The sequence below is a fragment of the Pelophylax lessonae genome (genome assembly GCF_965119305.1).
Source record: "Pelophylax lessonae genome assembly, chromosome: 3".
NCBI classification, from domain to species: domain Eukaryota; kingdom Metazoa; phylum Chordata; class Amphibia; order Anura; family Ranidae; genus Pelophylax; species Pelophylax lessonae.
Genome location: NC_138770.1, coordinates 658,422,255 through 658,440,712, shown reverse-complemented (window position 1 = coordinate 658,440,712; position 18,458 = coordinate 658,422,255).

The window sequence follows — 18,458 nt, the reverse complement described above, 5'->3', positions numbered from 1 at the left end:
TCCTGATTCAATACAGAGCCCAATTGCCATTTTAAACTCCTAATTGAGGATGTTTTAAAGGTTTGACATTTGTATTTTTTTCACAGCAGCAGTAAAATGTGTAGGCAGACAAAGCCCTTCCGTTATGGGGCCATCTGAGCGCAGTCTATCACTGACACCTATAATTTGTCACAACTGTAAACTGAGCTGCCCACCTACCTTTCCATTAACCTTTCCTATTAGCATAAATTATACTGGTGATTGCTTAGTGCTCAGTTCCCCTTTCAGGTCTGATGTGTATATCTGAATAATTACATTTATTAGTTACCTTCTGAGTACTATTATTTTGATCTTAGTTTTATGGCTAAGCCCTCCTCCTAAATTAGCGTGGTGGGGGAGATTTACTAAAACTGGAGAGTGCAAAATCTGGTGCAGCTGTGCCTGTGCATAGAAACTAGTGATCGACTGATATCGGATCTTCGTTATCGATACCGATATTTTGGCCATTGAATATCGGTATCGGCAGATATTGGCCAATATTTTTGTACATTTAGTCTAAAAGACCCCAAACCCCTTCTCTGCACTTAAAAGCATTCAAAACAGCCAAGTTTGGCTGTTTTGAATGCTGTCATTTTTTTTTTTAATCTGGCGCCAAATACCCGGAAGTGATGTCATGACATCACTTCCGGGTTTTTACATGGAGACCCGATCAGAGCCGAACGCGGCTTTGATTGGGTCTTCTTATCGGCGGCCGTGCAGGTAGGATGCCCGGGTCTCCCAGTGGGACGGGAGACCCGGGTAAGCCGCGGAAGGTGGCGGGAGGGGGGGACATCCCCTCCCGTTCCTTGTATTGACAGCCGAGCGGCTTCTCAGCTCCATCGGTTGGCATTACAAGACAGCCGACCATCGGCTATGGACGCCGGTACTGGGGTGATGCCTCTAGCTGCAGGCATCACTCCGGTACAGCACTTTCCCGAAATATCGGCAATATCGGTAACCTCAGGGGTCGATTCTGATATATCGGGGAAAGTGCAGATCGGCTCTCGATATATCGGCTTTGCCGATAATCAGTTGATCTCTAATAGAAACGAATCAACTTCCAGGTTTTATTGTAAAAGCTTACAGGGATACTCAAGTCTCTTATTTTTTCATTTAAAAATAACAAACATGTAATACTTACCTGCTCTGTGCAGTTGCTTTTGCACAGAGCAGTCCAGATCCTCTTCTTCTTTGGTCCCCCGTCGGCACTCCTGGCTCCTCCCTCCTACCAAGTGCCCCCACAGCAAGCAGCTTGAGCTGAGCCGCTGCTCTGTGTGACCATTTAGACATGGAGTCACGGTTTGGTCCTGCCCACTCTCTCTCCTCATTGGCTCACTGACTTTGATTGACAGCAGCGGGAGCCAATGGCACTGCGCTGCTGTCTCAGCCAATGAGGAGGGAGAGTCCCGAGACTCTCCTGCAACATCTCTGGATCGAGATGGGCTTAGGTAAGTATTAGTGGGGCTGAGGGGGGGCCGAGGGGCACACAGAAGGTTTTTTTTTTTTTTTTTAATCAAGAAAATATTTATTGTAAAATAATATTGTAAGATAATACAATATACAGTCAATAGATTGTACATTTGAAATCAGATAAGCCATTAAACAAGTCGTACATTCCATATAATGAAAGCATGACGTGAGTACTAGAGCACATAATTAAATCCTTAATCTTAAAGCTCCTTTTATTCACATTTGATTTGAATTGTGTAATTTTGCTTGGTTGTAGTGGATTATTTTTACATGCCAAGTATTTGCGGCAATGTATAAAGCCCTTCATTTCTGGAAAAAATTTGACTGGTTTGGGTTGGTCTACCACATTGTGCACCAGTCTGTTTCTCAGCATGGGTGCTTTTCGATATATAAACTTTGGTTTTTTTGGCAAGATCTTGGCGAGCGTCTTGTCAGACTTCAAAATGGGTCAATATTTGTTAAAAATCTTTTCTATTGATCTATATTGGTTGTTAAAGCCCGTAATAAAACCACAATCAAATTTCGTATTATTATCTCCAATTCTCTTGGTAAGTAATTCTCCCTTTTCATATTTTTTACTTTATTCTTTGTTGCTTCTAGCGTCTGTCTTGGGTAGCCCTTCTCTATAAATCTTTTAGTGAGTACTTCTGCTTGTGTTTCATATTCCTCTGATTTTCCGCAGTTGCGTCTTAGTCTCATATATTACCCCTTGGGTATATTTTGTTTCCATTTGGGGTGGTGACAGCTAGAAGTCGGGATGTACCCATTTTTATCTGTTGGTTTAAAGTAGGTTCTCATCTGTAATCTTTCCTTGTCTTTGTATATTTGTAGATCCAGGAAGTCAATCTGTAGCTTATTTTGATTTCCCGTAAATTTGATACCATATCTGTTATTATTCAGCTCCTCAATAAAAACATCCAATGATTCTTGTGACCCTTCTTATATCATAATAATGTCGTTAATATACTGACGATAAAAGTGTAAATGTGGTCTATGTATTTTATAAATTAATTCATCTTCGAGTAGGTTCATAAAAAGGTTTGCGACACTTGGGGCATAACGTGCCCCCATTGCAACACCTTTTGTTTGGACATAAAAAGTGTTGGCATACCAAAAGTAGTTACTGGACATGGCTAACTGTAGTCCCTCAAGTATGTACTTAATTTGGGCCTGCTTAAGATCTGCTTCTTCATGTAGGGCTTTTTTTCACTCATTTTAGATCATCCTTCTGATTAATGCTGGTGTAAAGTGAATTCACATCCACTGTTACTAGGATCCATGAATCTTCAATGTGTAAATCTTGGAGTTCCCTGATCAACTGTGTGCTTTCCTTCAAATAGGACTTCCCTTCACACACTAAAGGTTGAAGAAATTTGTCGAGATATTCTCCCAACCTTGAAAACAGTGAGTCAATCCCACTTATAATAGGCCTACCAGGTGGTTTCTCTAATCGTTTGTGAATTTTTGGGAGATGGTATATCACCAGGGTTTTTGATGAAGTGGGGAGAAGGTATTTGGCTTCTTTGTCTGTAAGGATACCTAAATCTTTCCCCTTTTTAATATAAAGTTTCAAATTTGTTTGTCAATGGCAGTCAGGGTGCCATTGTCTAGCCTGTAGAGGTCTGTGCATCCCTCCATGGATATGCCTCCCCAGACTATCACTCACCCACCACCAAACCGGTCATGCTGAACAATGTTACAGGCAGCATAACATTCTCCATGGCTTCTCCAGACCCTTTCACGTCTGCCACCTGTGCTCAGGGTGAGCCTACTCTAATCTGTGAAAAGCACAGGGCGCCAGTAGCAGACCTGCCAATTTTGATGTTCAATGGCAAATGCCAATCGAGCTCCACGGTGTCGAGCAGTGAGCACAGAGCCCACTAGAGGACGTCGGGCCCTCAGGTCACTCTCATGAAGTCTGTTTCTGATTGTTTGGTCAGAGACATTTACACAAGTGGCATGCTGGAGGTCCTTTTGTAGGGCTCTGGCAGTGCTCATCCTGTTCCTCCTTGCACAAAGGAGCAGATACTGGTCCTGCTGATTGGTTACGGACCTTCTACGGCCCTGTCCAGCTCTCCTAGAGTAACTGCCTATCTCCTGGAATCTCCTCCATGCTCTGGAGAGTGTGCTGGGAGACACAGCAAACTCTCTGGCAACGGCACATATTGACGTGCCATCCTGGAGGACTTGGAATACCTCTATAGGGTCCAGGCATTGCCTCATACTACCAGTAGTGACGCTGACCCTAGCCAAATGCCAAACTAGTGAAAAAAAGTCAGAAAAGATGAAATTTCAGCAAAATGGACTAGCCTGATTCATAATTTTTTCACATTGATTTTTGGGGTGTCTTTGAATTCAGCCCTTGGTAGGTTGATCATTTTAATTTCCATCAAGCAATGTGGCAACCTTCCTTCCTAATACATTACCCAGTCCATAACAGTATAGATATCCAGCATGATATATTTCCCCATTGAGATCTGATGTGTTTTCAAAGTGTTCCTTTAATTTTTTTTTAAACTGTCTATTTAGTCCAGGGTAATGTGACAATTTAAAAATCATGGATCCTGTTTAGCAGAAAAAGGGGACATGAAGTCATGAATGACAACGCATCTACCAAAGTGTACAGTAATAAACACTGTGTCTCTTGGCTCTCCGGAGCTGTGGCAGGCAGGAACCCAAATGCACAAGGGTAGCTCAAAACAAGGACCAAATGGTATTGCATAGTGCCTAGCCAGATTAGGCGCCAGAAATAAACAAAGGGATGGCGGTCAGTGCAGACTGGAAGGGCTCAGATTGGCCTCCTCTGCTTTTGTCCAGGATAGATAGAGGATAGATGGCCTCTATCCATCCCAGACCAAAACAGAGGCTGCTCTGGGCCCCTCCAGTCTGCAATCATTGATTTCTGGCACCTAATCTGGCTAGGAAGTATGCAATCACATTTGGTCCTTGTTTTGAAGCTTCCCTTGTGCATTTGGAATCTGCTACCTCCCTGCTCTTATAATGCATGTAATTTGTTTTTAATCTGTTTGGCTACTATATAGATACTCTTCACCTTATAAGGACAATACAGATACCTAACTCATTGCTATTAACCCCCTGAAGAAGGAATCATTATTCTGAAATGCGTCGGGGTCTTGAGAATATAGTAGCCATGCCCCATTCACCATTAGGCCAACCATATATGTGTAATTCTATGTATCTGTGCTTTTTTTCCTTATTGGTGTTTTAGCTGCTATACCAGCCATTCACTGCTATCTCTTTTAACATTGCTGTGGTAATAAAAATTGTAACATTGTTTTTACATACATACTCCTCCACGTTTTTGTATACCCTGTGCCTACATAATCATTTTATTTTTATTTTTTTTTTAGGGTGGGGGTTCTCTGTCTATACCCATTTAGGTTTGATAGCTTGTCTTATTTTAACTATACATTCTCCCCCCTAATAAATATTTGTGACATTTCTGGAGCTTTTGGTGTTATGCGTAAACGCTGTTATCTGCGTGAAACACGTTAACGTTGATCTCCTTTTGGGCACAGTACTGTCATGATTTTATCTTTTGATATGCCATAATAAAGCTTTCACAATGAATAGTAAAGCCTTCACAAATGCGTAAACAGTTCTGATACTAAAGCAATAGCGGATGAATACTCAAGGTAAAACTTACAACACTCCAGACCAATATAAAATACAAATAGTGCAGCGCTACAAATAAATTGGAAAAAAGAACTCATAGATGAAGGACAAATAAGTTCCAGAAACTGTGAATGTGACTCAAAATGAATCACTCCATGGACCACACAGTGCGCAGCCTCCACCACAGATACATCCAGCCCCTCACCTCGAGCTAACAGTTGGGTCAAATAGGCTTGCCCATAAAGGGTGCAAATCCTAAAGGTGCAGTCAGGGATATCCTCCTGGTGTCAGTGCACGATCCAAATAGGTATATACACGCCTAAACTGACTTTCTTTGAAACTAGCATAAAGCCAGTCACCAGTGTCCGGAGTTCCGGAGTTATTTAAATTAATAAGATAAATATAGTGCTCTCTGCTAAAAAGTATACTTATTACAATAAAAGAAAAGCACTTACAAAGGTGGCACTTCCATCAGGTGTAAGCAAACGAGCGCTCGTTACAAACAATCATGGAGAGATGGCAGTGAGTGATAGCACGTAACTTCTTCCCGTACGCGTTACGTCCCAGGGGCAGAAAATCGTCAGCAGGTACCAGGACACTGGTGACTGGCTTTATGATAGTTTCAAGGAAAGTCTGTTTAAGAGTGGATATACCTATTTGGATCATGCACTGACACCTGGAGGATACCCCTGACTGCACCTTCAGGATTTGCACCTTTTATGGGCAAGCCTATTTGACCCATCTGTTAACTCAGGGGTTTTGTTTCTGAGGTGAGCGGCTGGATGTGTCTGTGGTGGAGGCTGCGCACTGTATGGTCCATGGAGTGATTCATTTTGAGTCACAGCTTTACAATTTCTGTAACTTATGTGTCCTTCATCTATGAACCCTTTTTTTACAATTTATTTGTAGCGCTGCGCTATTCATAATAAATCTTTGACATCTGTCCGGAGTGTGTGGTCATCAACTTTTTTTCTGTTCTTGCTGATCTCGGAGGTGAGCCAGGTGGGCACCCCTGTCTTGGATGGTATAGAAGGCGTGCAGCACATACACCTTGAGCAGTGTTCACCTATTTATGAAAAATACTGTTTATGCATACAATGTTTTATTACTAGATTTATATAAACATCAAAGGATAGCTGTATGTCGTGTTTGAATTATGCAATCACATTAGGTGCTCTAGGTGGTCACCATTAACATTCAGACACTTTTATAAAACAAAGGATAGTGCTGCGCTAAATAATATCATAAAAAAAAATTAAAACGAAAACCTCAGTTGTAACAAGTGTGTGCTATACTATAGATAACATGTGAATTATTAAAACTTGTGATATAATCAGATGCTTTTCTTAAAAACATAAAGTCCACAACTATGCAAATGTTATGTAAATATATTGTGATGATCCTTCCCGCCATTGACATCCGTGTTGTACAAGGTGCTCACTCTTCCTTCTCCTTTTGTGCAGTTAAATGAACACATCCATGTGCCACCACGAGTAGTGCTCCCCCCTTATTGTTGGGTTCTCACCTCAAATGATGTGACCTCGCACCTAAGCTCGGTCTAATAACGCTTTTTTACCTCTCCCCGGCCTGGGGATGAGCCTCCAGTTAGCCCCAATACGTACGGCTTGTCTTCTCATTCCACTCCTTCACAGCACCATTGCAATACCACATATGAAGAAAGAATTTAATAGTGGTTATGTCCTTAAAAGCATATCTTTATTGAAAACAATAATGTGGGTACTCACATTTTGCCGATGCTTTCAGCGCACCAGTCTAATATACAAAATATCCTCCAGCAGTAGTTTCATTTGTGCCTGCAAGCCATCAGTCTACACTCCTCTTAGTCGGTTCTGCCTAGCCGCCTGGTGCTGTTACTGTCCTTGCCCCTCCCCTACGCGTATCGACACAGGGTCACGTGTCTTCATCAGGGAATATACTGTTCTATGCCAGAAGCTTGATTTTGGCGAACTACTGTATGAACAACTGTAAGATTCTGGTACCTCTGGTACCCTTATTTTCCACTTTTCTTTCAAATATGCGTCCCACCTTTCTAATTAGGTGGTACGCATACACCTTTAAGACGGATGACGTCAACGCCGAGCGCCGCAGAGCGGCTATTTCAACCGCCGGCGTTCTCTCTCACATCGTTCGTTCAACCTGCCGTGTGTCCACATGCTTACAAGCTTACCTTGCTACCGGAACCTCCAACTATTCCCTTTTACTTGGAAACCGACCGGAACCTCGCTACCGATCCCTGTATCTCGCTACTGGATCACTCCCTTACTACTGGACCCTGCTACTACTAACTTTACTAGTGATAAGTACCCCACAGGGGAATCCTCCATAACCTTACTTACACTATCTACCTCTGCACATAAGGACTGTTACTATCTATGCATACTAATTCTATCATCTGCACTGTTACATAGATTGCTAGCTCTTGAGACTACTACCATCTATCCTTGCACTGGGTTAGTCTATCCTGTATTTGTCATCTGCTGTCCTTACCACCTGTTACCATACTCGATTACTAACCTATCTGCATTCTACCTAATACCATCTAATACTCTCCTGAACATTTCTATCAAGTGCTTGCCATCTCTGTCACTGTTCACACCTGTCCCTTCAGCACATCATCTTCATACTGTTATATACATCCTATCACTCCAGGAACATCTTATTGAGTGTGTATATCTGTATGCTGAAGCTGACAAGCCCACAGTGATGAGTCTGGAGAGTTGAATCTGGTTATTCAACACATCTCTACATGACTACTGAGTGGAGATTTTGCAGCTGCAAATCCAGCCTACTACAAAAACGCAGGAGCGTTACAACAACATTGACTAGAGTATCCACGGAAATTGCTCTGCCTGATGTTTCAATTTCTCCCCATAGTGCAGTGAGTATAGGTTGTTTTCTATGGTATACCACATCCTTTACTGTTCCCAAAAGATAGAAATTAAGGGGTGTTAAGTCCGGGGAACATGGAGAGAATTTAACAGCACCTGCACATCCTACCAGCGTCCTGGCAGAATGTCATCGAGATAGGCTCTTAAGTCTCGTGGTAGTGAGGTGGTACGCCATCTTTCTGGAAGTTTATGCTCAACCGCATAAACTGCACAAATGACCCATGACATGATGACATCAACAATGGTGAGACTACTGACATCTATAGGGGAAACCTAATACTACACATTGCTGCCACAATTCAATTTGGGTTTTATAAAAGGGCATAGATATCAACTGTTGAAGTGTGTATACATTTTTTTGTCAATCTGTATATGACGTCAGAAGACGTCTGTGAAAATCATACTGTTCCATAACACCACATGAAGCTTAAAAGTATTTCCCAAGCATTTTATTTGAAGGACTGCTGTTTTTTCCTCTGATGCTTTCAAGGTTGCATTAAAAAGAGGACCCTATGCCTGCTGTATGTTTTTGTTTGTTTTTTTAGCTTTGTTAAGGGTTTACTATAGCCAGGGCTTTTTTTCAGCAGGAACGCGGGGGAACGCAGTTCCGGCACCTCCAGCACTGAATGTATGTAATATAAAGGGGTGTGTGGTGTGCTGGAGGGTCTATTTATAATGCTGGCTGCTGGGAGATTTATTGTCACTGGTGGGGATCTGTTTTTGTGTGAGGGTCTATTGTTGCTGGTGGGTCTTATGTTGCTGGTAGGTCTATTGCTGCTGGAGGGTCTATTGATGCTGGCTGCTGGGAGATCTGTTGTTGCTGCTGGGGGTCTAATGTTGCTGGGGTGGATCTTTTGTTGCTGGGTGTGGTGTTTTGTTGTGTGTGGTCCATTGTTTCTGCGTGGGGGGGTCTATTGATGTGTGGGGGATCTATTGTTGCTGGGGTGGAGTCTTTTGTTGTGGGGGATATGTTTTTGATAGGGGGGTCTATTGTTGCTGGGGGGGGGGGTCTAATGTTGCTGGTTGCAGAGGATCTATTTTGCTTTTCTTGTTATTATTACAAAACTCCATACAAATTATTTAGCACCACAAAATGATACTTGGTTCTGTATTCTCTAAAAGGGGCAGTACTGGGAGGCGGGTAGGGGGTGAAACTAAGGGACGGTGCTTAGAGGTTGGTAGGGGGTGGAGACAAGGGGTGACTCAGAAGGGGGGAGTTCCTTCACCTATTTACTGAGAAAAAAAGCCCTGACTATAGCATTGCCCAGGTTACCTTGCCATTTTTTTACAATGCCTTGCCTACCAGCCTTAAAAATGGCCATAATTTAGCATCAAGATCCTCCCCTCATTGACTTCAATGGTGTTCGATGCTCACAGAATTCAATGAATGCTAATCAAACCTAGGCAAATTTGCTCATCTATAGTCATAGTTATTGTGGCACTTGCTAGGCAATGTCATTGCTGGGTGGGTGGATAATTTTCTTGGCATTTCAATGGTGCTCAAAACTTTTTGCAGACAGCTATGCCGAACAATGCCCCTAAGATTCTGAATGGTGTTGCCTGGTTGCAGAAGTTGGAGAATTTTAATAAGTATCTCAGTGGCCTTGCTCTTTCTTTGCATGAAAGTTCTGTAAAGAATGTCTAAGTAATAATTTCATGGTCATTTATTGCAGTCTGACTTTTATTGAGAGAAAATAACTTTAGAAAATGCAGTAATTCAAGTAGACGTGTCTTTAGAAATGTAATGAGCCCTCACATGGTCAGTTTTAAATAGTGTCAAGCAGGGTAGACTAACATTAGTGTTATAACCAGCAGGGTACAGATCTGAGGACAACTGACTGCTGTTAAAGAATGCCTCATATCTCAAGGAGCCTTTGTGGTCCAACAGCTTAATTTGCAGACAAGCCATGCTGGATTGGAGATAGGTAATAATTAGTGGTGATAGCTATGGAGACCCCAGTCAAGGGAAAGCTAACTGTTATGTTGGTCAGGATATCATGAAACACACACAAGCCATGTTACCGAAGTCATACCAGACACCCAAAGATACATTATAGATACATTATATTGTCAAAAGTATTGGGACACCTGCCTTTACACGCACATTAACTTTAATGGCATTCCAGTCTTAGTCCACAGGGTTCAATATTGAGTTGGCCCACCCTTTTCTGCTATTAATGCTTCAACTCTTCTGGGAAGGCTGTCCACAAGGTTTAGGAGTGTGTCTATGGGGATTTTTGACCATTCTTCCAGAAGCGCATTTGTGAGGTCAGGCACTGACGTTGGACAAGAAGGCCTGGCTGGCAGTCTCTACTCTAATTCATCCTAAAGGTGTTCTATCGGGTTGAGGTCAGTCCACCCCAAACTCACTCATCCATGTCTTTATGGACCTTGCTTTGTCCACTGGTCCAATTCAATTGGTGGAAAGGGGATTATAGTGTGGGGTTGTTTTTAAAGGGTTGGGCTTCGCCCCGTGGTACAACCCCTGGTAAAAAGTATAGAATCACCACTCTTGGAAAATGTTCATTCACTTGTTTAATTGTGTAGAAAAAAAAGGATCACTATTTTCATTTAGCATTCCAACCTTCTGCCTTTTAAGAAACACTTAACAATATAAAAAAAAGAAAGACAACTGTAGTCAATTGCAATTGTTTTTGCAGGTTAAGCAAAGAAAAAAAATATGGAATCACTCAATTCTGAGGAAAACATCATGGAATCACCATGTACTTTGCAGTTCTAAAATAAACATCTGCATCAGATTGCACCTGCAAATGAATCTGCCGTTAAAAAAAAGAGTGCATGCACACCTTGGTGAGCTGTTGCACCAACCTGATTGACATGAATCATAGCTCCCACACGGGAGAAGTCATTTGAAACAAAGGAGAGGAATATAAAACTTCTTCAAGAAGGTAAATCATCACAGAACATTGCAAAATATGTTGGTTGTTCCTAGTCAGCTGTGTCTAAAATCAAACGGGAAGGATGTTAAAGGGAAGCATACTGGTAGACCAAGGAAGACATCAAAGCGTCAAGATAGAAAACTTAGCAACATGCCTTGAAAACAGAAAATGCACAACAAAACAAATAAGGAACAAATGGTCAGAAACTGGAGTCAATATCTGTCACCGAACTCTAAGACATCACCCAAAAGAAATGGGAAAACCTTTATTAACACCCAAACATAAAAAAACAAGGTTACAGGGGGCTAAAGAAAAGCAATCATGGACCATGGATGACTGGATGGAAGTGATATTCAGGGATGAATCATGAATCTGCATTGGGCTGGGTGATGATGCTGGAACTTTTGTTTGGTGTCGTTCCAATGAAATGTATGAAGCCTGAAGAAAATATGCAAATTTCCACAATCATTCATGATGTAGGGTTGCATGTCAGGTAAAGGTACGGGGGAGATGACAGTCATTAAATCTTCAATAAATGCACACGTTTATATTGAGGTTTTGGACACTTCTTATTCCATCAATTGAAAGGATGTTTGGTGATGATGACATTTTACAGGATGATAATGCGAAAGCTGTAAATACTTTCCTTCAAGAAAGTCAATGGCATGGCCTGCAAATATTCTGGGCCTCAATCCAATTGAAAATCTATGGTGGAAATGAAAGAAAATGGTCCATGACACGGCTCTAACCTGCAAAGCTGATCTGGCAACAGCAATAAGAGAAAGTTGTAGCTGGATTGATGAATACTATTTATCAATAGTTAAATCCATGCCTCGGATAATTCAAGCTGTTATAAAAGCCAAGGTGGTGCAACAAAGTACTAGTGGTGCACTGTAGTGTTATTTTTCTTTTCATGATTCCATAAAATTTTCCTCAGAATTGAGTAATTCCATATTTTTTTTCCTCTGCTTGATTTGCAAAAACAGTTGCAATTGACTACAGTTTTCTTTATTTTTTTCTTTTTTGAAGTGTTTCCCAAAGCCAGAAGGTTGGAATGTTAAATGAAAATAGTTTTGAGGCATGTCTGTGATTGATTTTTTTTCTACACAATTAAACAACTGAATAAACATTTTTCAAGAGTGGTCATTCCATACTTTTTGCCAGGGGTTGTATAGTGAAGGGAACTCTTAAGGTGTCAGCATATCAAGACATTTTGGACAATTTCATGCTCCCAACTTTGTGGGAACAGTTTGGGGATGGCCCCTTCCTGTTTCAACATGACTGCCCACCAGTGCACAAATCACGGTCCATAAAGACATGGATGAGAGAGTTTGGGGTGGAAGAATTTGTCCTGACCTTAACCCGGTAGAACACCTTTGGAATGAATTTGGAGCGGAGACTATGAGCCAGACCTTCTCGTCCAACATGAGTGCTTGACCCCACCAATGCGCTTCTGGAAGAATGTTCAAACATTCCCGTAGACACACTCCTATACCTTGTTGACAGGATTCCCAGAAGAGTTGAAGCTTTTATAGCTGCAAAGGGTGGACCAACTCAATACTGAACCCTACGGACTAAGACTGAGATACCATTAAAGTTCATGTGCGTGTAAAGGCAGGCGTCCCAATACTTTTGACAATATAGTGTAACATAAGTGGTATTAGCAGAGGAACACAACAACAGATTACATTGGAATTCTGTAATATTATTGCACTAGTAAAGAAAAATCAATAGCAGAATCAACAATAATTGTTATAGTTTATATTGTAAAGTATATATTTAGTATAACATTTATAGTTTCTAATCCATAGTATGTATCAGCATCTCACCTTGTTTCATTTGTGACAACCTTTAAAAAAATGCAAACTCTTGAGGCCCCCTAGTCAAAAATGTAAAAACCTTATATGTTACTTGTCAGTAGGAAACCTGAGCCTGGTACAATGCACACAAATATCTTGGTGAAATTAACTTCACATTAGAAGCCCCACTTCACATCAAAGGTCCCCCATCACATCAGTGGTTCCCCCAATCACTTCAGATCCCTCCTCTTCACATCAGAGATTCCGCTTGACATCAGAGATTCCCTAAACACATCAAAGTCCCCCCATCAAATCAGAGGCCCCTATTCACATCATAAACCCCCCCCCCCCCCCCCATCATATCAGAGGCCAGCAAACTGACCTGACCTAAACCCCATAAAGAATCTGTGGTGTATTGTCAAGAGGAAGATGTGAGACACCAGACCCAACAATGCAGATGAGCTGAAGGCCGCTATTATAGCAACCTGGGCTTCCATAACACCTCAGCAGTGCCACAGGCTGATCGCCTCCATGCCACGCTGCATTGATGCAGTAATTTATGCAAAAGGAGTCCCAACCAAGTATTAAGTGCATACTATACTGTTCATGGGCATACTTTTCAGTAAGTCAACATTTCTGTATTAAATATCCTTTTTTTTTTATTGGTCTTATGTAATATTCAAGTTTTCTGAGATTGAAATATGAAATATGGATCTATATAAAATATCTGAGTTTCACTTTTTGAATTAAATTACTGAAGTAAATTGGTAAACGCATGAGCATTGATCTCATAATTTTCCTTTGTATCAGACCAAATTCCAGTGAATACAAACTGTTGTCAGTCAAAAAGCACTAGTGTGGGAATAATTTCACTTTTTCTTGGCATTTCACAGAAGAACAATCTCTCCCCACCCCCCTTGTACATTGGTAATTACCATTCCAGTTCACCATGACCCTATCTCCAAGGAGTATTGACTACGCTGTCGTCTTCCATCTTGCCGATGGTGCAGCCATACAAAGCTGACAAAAGCAAATCATATCCCAAGGATTGTTGTCAATAATTGGACATTGATTGCAGATGAAATAAAAAAAAAAAAAAAAAGAACTGGAGTTTTTCAGAGGTATTTTGCTCATTTTTCAATTTATGGGTTTATCTATGAAAGTACTGTTCAGTTTTAAAGAGCATTCTAAAAAATGAGTTTAGCTGTGTTTTGTAATGTAATAAAGGTGCTAGGTGTGATACAGTGGTGCGACCTGGGCCAAGACATTGCAAAATAACTGGGTCAAAGGTGCACAACAAGGCCTAAAACACTAAAATACAGATCATGTGGCTTCCAGGGGGAGCACTTATCTCTGAAAATGTGGCCCTGAATCGTTTTTAGCTGTGGCCAACTGCTAAATGTTGGTTTGATCACTGCCAGTGGCGGCTGGTGCTCCATGGGCTGGGGGGGGGGGGTGGCAGATGGACCACACCATAACCCCCGCCCCCTGGACCACACCAGGGCGCACACCATACCTCCCCTCCCCCCAGACTACGCCAGCCTGCACACCCATCGCTGGCTCACTCACCCCTCACCCTGGAGATGTGAACAGGCAGCGGCGGCGGCGGTGGCTTTCCCCTCAGTCTTCTGTGTCTCTTCCCTCCTCCTCTTGGCCAATGGCATGGCCTCTCCTTTTGGCCAATCGGGAAAGGGGTCTCAGGACCCACTTCTTGATTGGCCAGGAGGAGGATCCATGTGACAATAGCAAATATTAATTCGCTATTGACACACAACAGCTGTCACGACTCGTCGACTACTAAAATTAGTCGACGTGCGTGAAAAGCGTCGACGCGTCACGCGTGACGTCACACGCCCCCTGCTCGCATTCCGGCCGGGCCGCTACATTGATTGGGGCCACTGCAGGCTGCACTGCCCCGCCCCCGCTGCGCTCCAGTCCAGAGTGTCTGTGAGCGGCATGACATCCCGGAGGCGAGCGACGCTCTGCCCACTGAGGCAGTGAGCGGCATGACATCCCGGAGGCGAGCGACGCTCTGCACACTGAGGCAGTGAGCGGCATGACATCCCGGAGGCGAGCGACGCTCTGCACACTGAGGCAGTGAGCGGCATGACATCCCGGAGGCGAGCGACGCTCTGCCCACTGAGGCAGTGATGTGGTTGCAATGCTCTGCAGGAGCAAGCGTTAGTAAAATTCCCTTTTTTTCTTTTTTTTGATTGTTGCCACATTTTTTACATTTGTTATGAGGGCGGACAGAGAAGTCGCAGTCTTTGCTCTGAAGTGTAATAGAACGCCATGTGATCCTCATTTTCATCTCTCATTGGACTCAGCTGAGAGTGATTGCCTGAGACTGATCTTTATTACTTGTCAATAAATTCTGTATGGTGGATTTCCTGCGCATTTCTAGTTATTTCAAACACAACTCCAGGGTAGGCAGTACCCCCTCCCCCCTCAGTCACATGGTCCCCCCAACATGATTATATATATATTTAATATACAAAATGTTATCGTCTCTTTAAAGCAAACCTATCCATAGAGATGCATGGAGACTGTCATCCCCAATCCACTCCTGAAGATGCAGGTTGTCTGGCTGTCACAATGATAAGATGATGTATATGTTTCCTATGTATATCCTGTCCCAGATAAAGGATACCATGTATTAAAGCAGGAGGATAAACATGACAGCCAAGTAACTAGCATTTGCAGAATGTGACGTTGCTTTGACAGCCTCCATTTTTCTCTGGTGACAGGTTCACTTTACAACGGAACTTTACTGCATGTGAGCGTCACAAACCAAAAAATGCTATTTAATTCATTAATTATATTCAAAGCAACTCCTCAAACCATCCACCCATATCCCCATCTATCCATCCAACCACATCTCCATCTATCCATCCATCCATCCATGTCTCCATCCTTTCATCCATCCATCCATGTCTCCATCCTTTCATCCATCCATCCATGTCTCCATCCTTTCATCCATCCATCCATGTCTCCATCCTTTCATCCATCCGTGTCTCCATCCTTTCATCCATCCATCCATGTCTCCATCCTTTCATCCATCCATCCATGTATCTATCCTTTCATCCATCCATCCATCCGTGTCTCCATCCTTTCATCCATCCACCCGTGTCTCCATCCTTTCATTCATCCATCCGTGTCTCCATCCTTTCATCCATCCACCCGTGTCTCCATCCTTTCATTCATCCATCCATCCGTGTCTCCATCCTTTCATTCATCCATCCGTGTCTCCATCCTTTCATTCATCCATCCGTGTCTCCATCCTTTCATCCATCCATCCATGTCTCCATCCTTTCATTCATCCGTGTCTCCATCCTTTCATCCATCCTCTGTACTAGGTGGGAGAGCTTACTGAGGGGTCTGTACTGGGAGGGGGGCTTACTGAGGGGTCTGTACTGGGAGGGGGCTTACTGAGGGGTACTGTACTGGGAGGGGGCTTACTGAGGGGTCTGTACTGGGAGGGGGCTTACTGAGGGGTCTGTACTGGGAGGGGGCTTACTGAGGGGTCTGTACTGGGAGGGGGCTTACTGAGGGGTCTGTACTGGGAGGGGGGCTTACTGAGGGGTCTGTACTGGGAGGGGGCTTACTGAGGGGTCTGTACTGGGAGGGGGCTTACTGAGGGGTCTGTACTGGGAGGGGACTTACTGAGGGGTCTGTACTGGGAGGGGACTTACTGAGGGGTCTGTACTGGGAGGGGGGCTTACTGAGGGGTCTGTACTGGGAGGGGGGCTTACTGAGGGGTCTGTATTAATTACAGGATTAATTAGCTAATCAAAAAACCACTCAATTAAGCAAAAAAAAATAAAATAAAAATAATCGTTAGATTAGTCGACTAATCTTAAAAATAATCGATAGATTAGTCGACAGACAAATTAATCGTTAGTTGCAGCCCTAGTGTGAACAAGCAGGTGATTGGTTGTAGGATGCAGAGCGGTCCTAGCAACAAGTCACCAGCTTGCAGGTTGTACTGCCCAGCCCTCTGTCCAGACATGCTGTGTCTCCTGCCCTCCGCACTGTAGGTAAGACAGGGGGAGGAGGCGATGTGGCTGGGGAAACTGAGGACAATAATGGAGGGTGGGTTAAAAGCACACTAGTGGAGGGGGGATGCTAAGGACATTAAGGAAGGGGGGGTCTATGGATATTTAAGGGGGGAGCTTTAAGCATTAATGGAGGGGGAGGGGCTGAGGACATTAATGGAGGGGGGCTATGAATATTAAAGTGGGAAGCTGAGAACATTATTGGAGGGGGGCATGCAGAGGACATTAAAGTGGAGTTCCAGCCGTTTCTGTGTTTATTAAAATTCAATAGCTACAAAAAGTGTATCTGCTGACTTTTAATAAACACACTCTCACCTGTCCCACGATCCAGTGATGCGGCCGCCCGAAGCCTCACTCCTCTTCCTCTCCTCTCTGCGGCACCTGCATCACTAGTGTGGGCACCCGGCTGTGACAGCTTGCGACTTCACAGCCGGGTGCGCACTGCTCATGCGCGAGTCACGCTGCGTGTCCTGAGTGGCCTGGCAATCTTCTGGGACCTCTGACAACCCAGAAGATTGCAGGGAGTAAGGGGGATAGGAGAACTTCTGCTCGGGGCCCCGCAGCGCTCCGAGCGGAAGTGGGAGCAGGTACCTGTCGAACCTAGGTACCCGCCCCCCCCCCCCAAAAAAAATGACATGCCAAATGTGGCATGTCAGGGGGTCAGGAGTACTTGAAGCGGAAGTTCCACTTTTAGGTGGAACTCCACTTTAAGGGAGTGTGACTATGAATATTAATCAGGGTTGCTAAAAACATTAACGCTAATAAAGGGGGGGGGCTATGGTTATTAAGGGCAGTAATGGGGGGTTTGGACAGATTTGGGGGGCTAAGGACATTAACGAGGGGGGACATCAATGGGAGGGAGGGCTGAAGACAGTAATCACAGGATCACAGGAGATATTGTGGCGGACAGTTGGGACACTAACTAACACTTTTGACACTTTTTGGGGACCAGTGACACTAATAGAGAATTCAGTGCTAAAAGTATGCACTGTCACTGTACTTACACTGGGTAGGAAAGGGTAACATCAGGGGCAATCAAAGGGTCAAATGTGTGCCTAGGTTGTACTTACTAACTGTGGGGGAGGTGCTTTGACTACGGGAAGGCAAAGATTTGTGCTCCTGCTTTGCAGAAACACAGGATCAAAGCCTTCCTAGCTGACAGAACAACAATCTGCCTTGTTTACATAGGCAGACTGCCATCCTGCTTGCGTCCCGAACGATCAGCGGGTCACAGCGGACCTCAAGTCTGATTGACTCTTGCTGTGTCCAATCACAGTGGGAGTGCGTGCATGCTCCCCGGACCTGGAAGTGTCAGATCACAAACTAGGTACGTGATCTGGCACAGAGCGGCCGCCCTGGTGCAGTAAATATATGTGGGGAGGTCACTAAGTGGTTACAGGAGAAGTACAGCCAAAGCTCGTTTGGCTGTACTTCTGTGGCTCACTTCCGTGACCCGTTTTCAGCAGACAGCGAGCTGAAATCCGCTGTCTGCTGATGTCACAGAGCCGGTCAAGGCTTAGGCAAGATCGAGACCATATGGTTGGGATCCGCTCACATGCCTGGACCGGCACCTGGCTCAGCCTCTTAGCGGGCAGTAAATATATGTGGGGAGGTCGCTAAGTGGTTACAGGAGAATTACAGCCAAAGCTTGTTTGGCTGTACTTCTGTGGA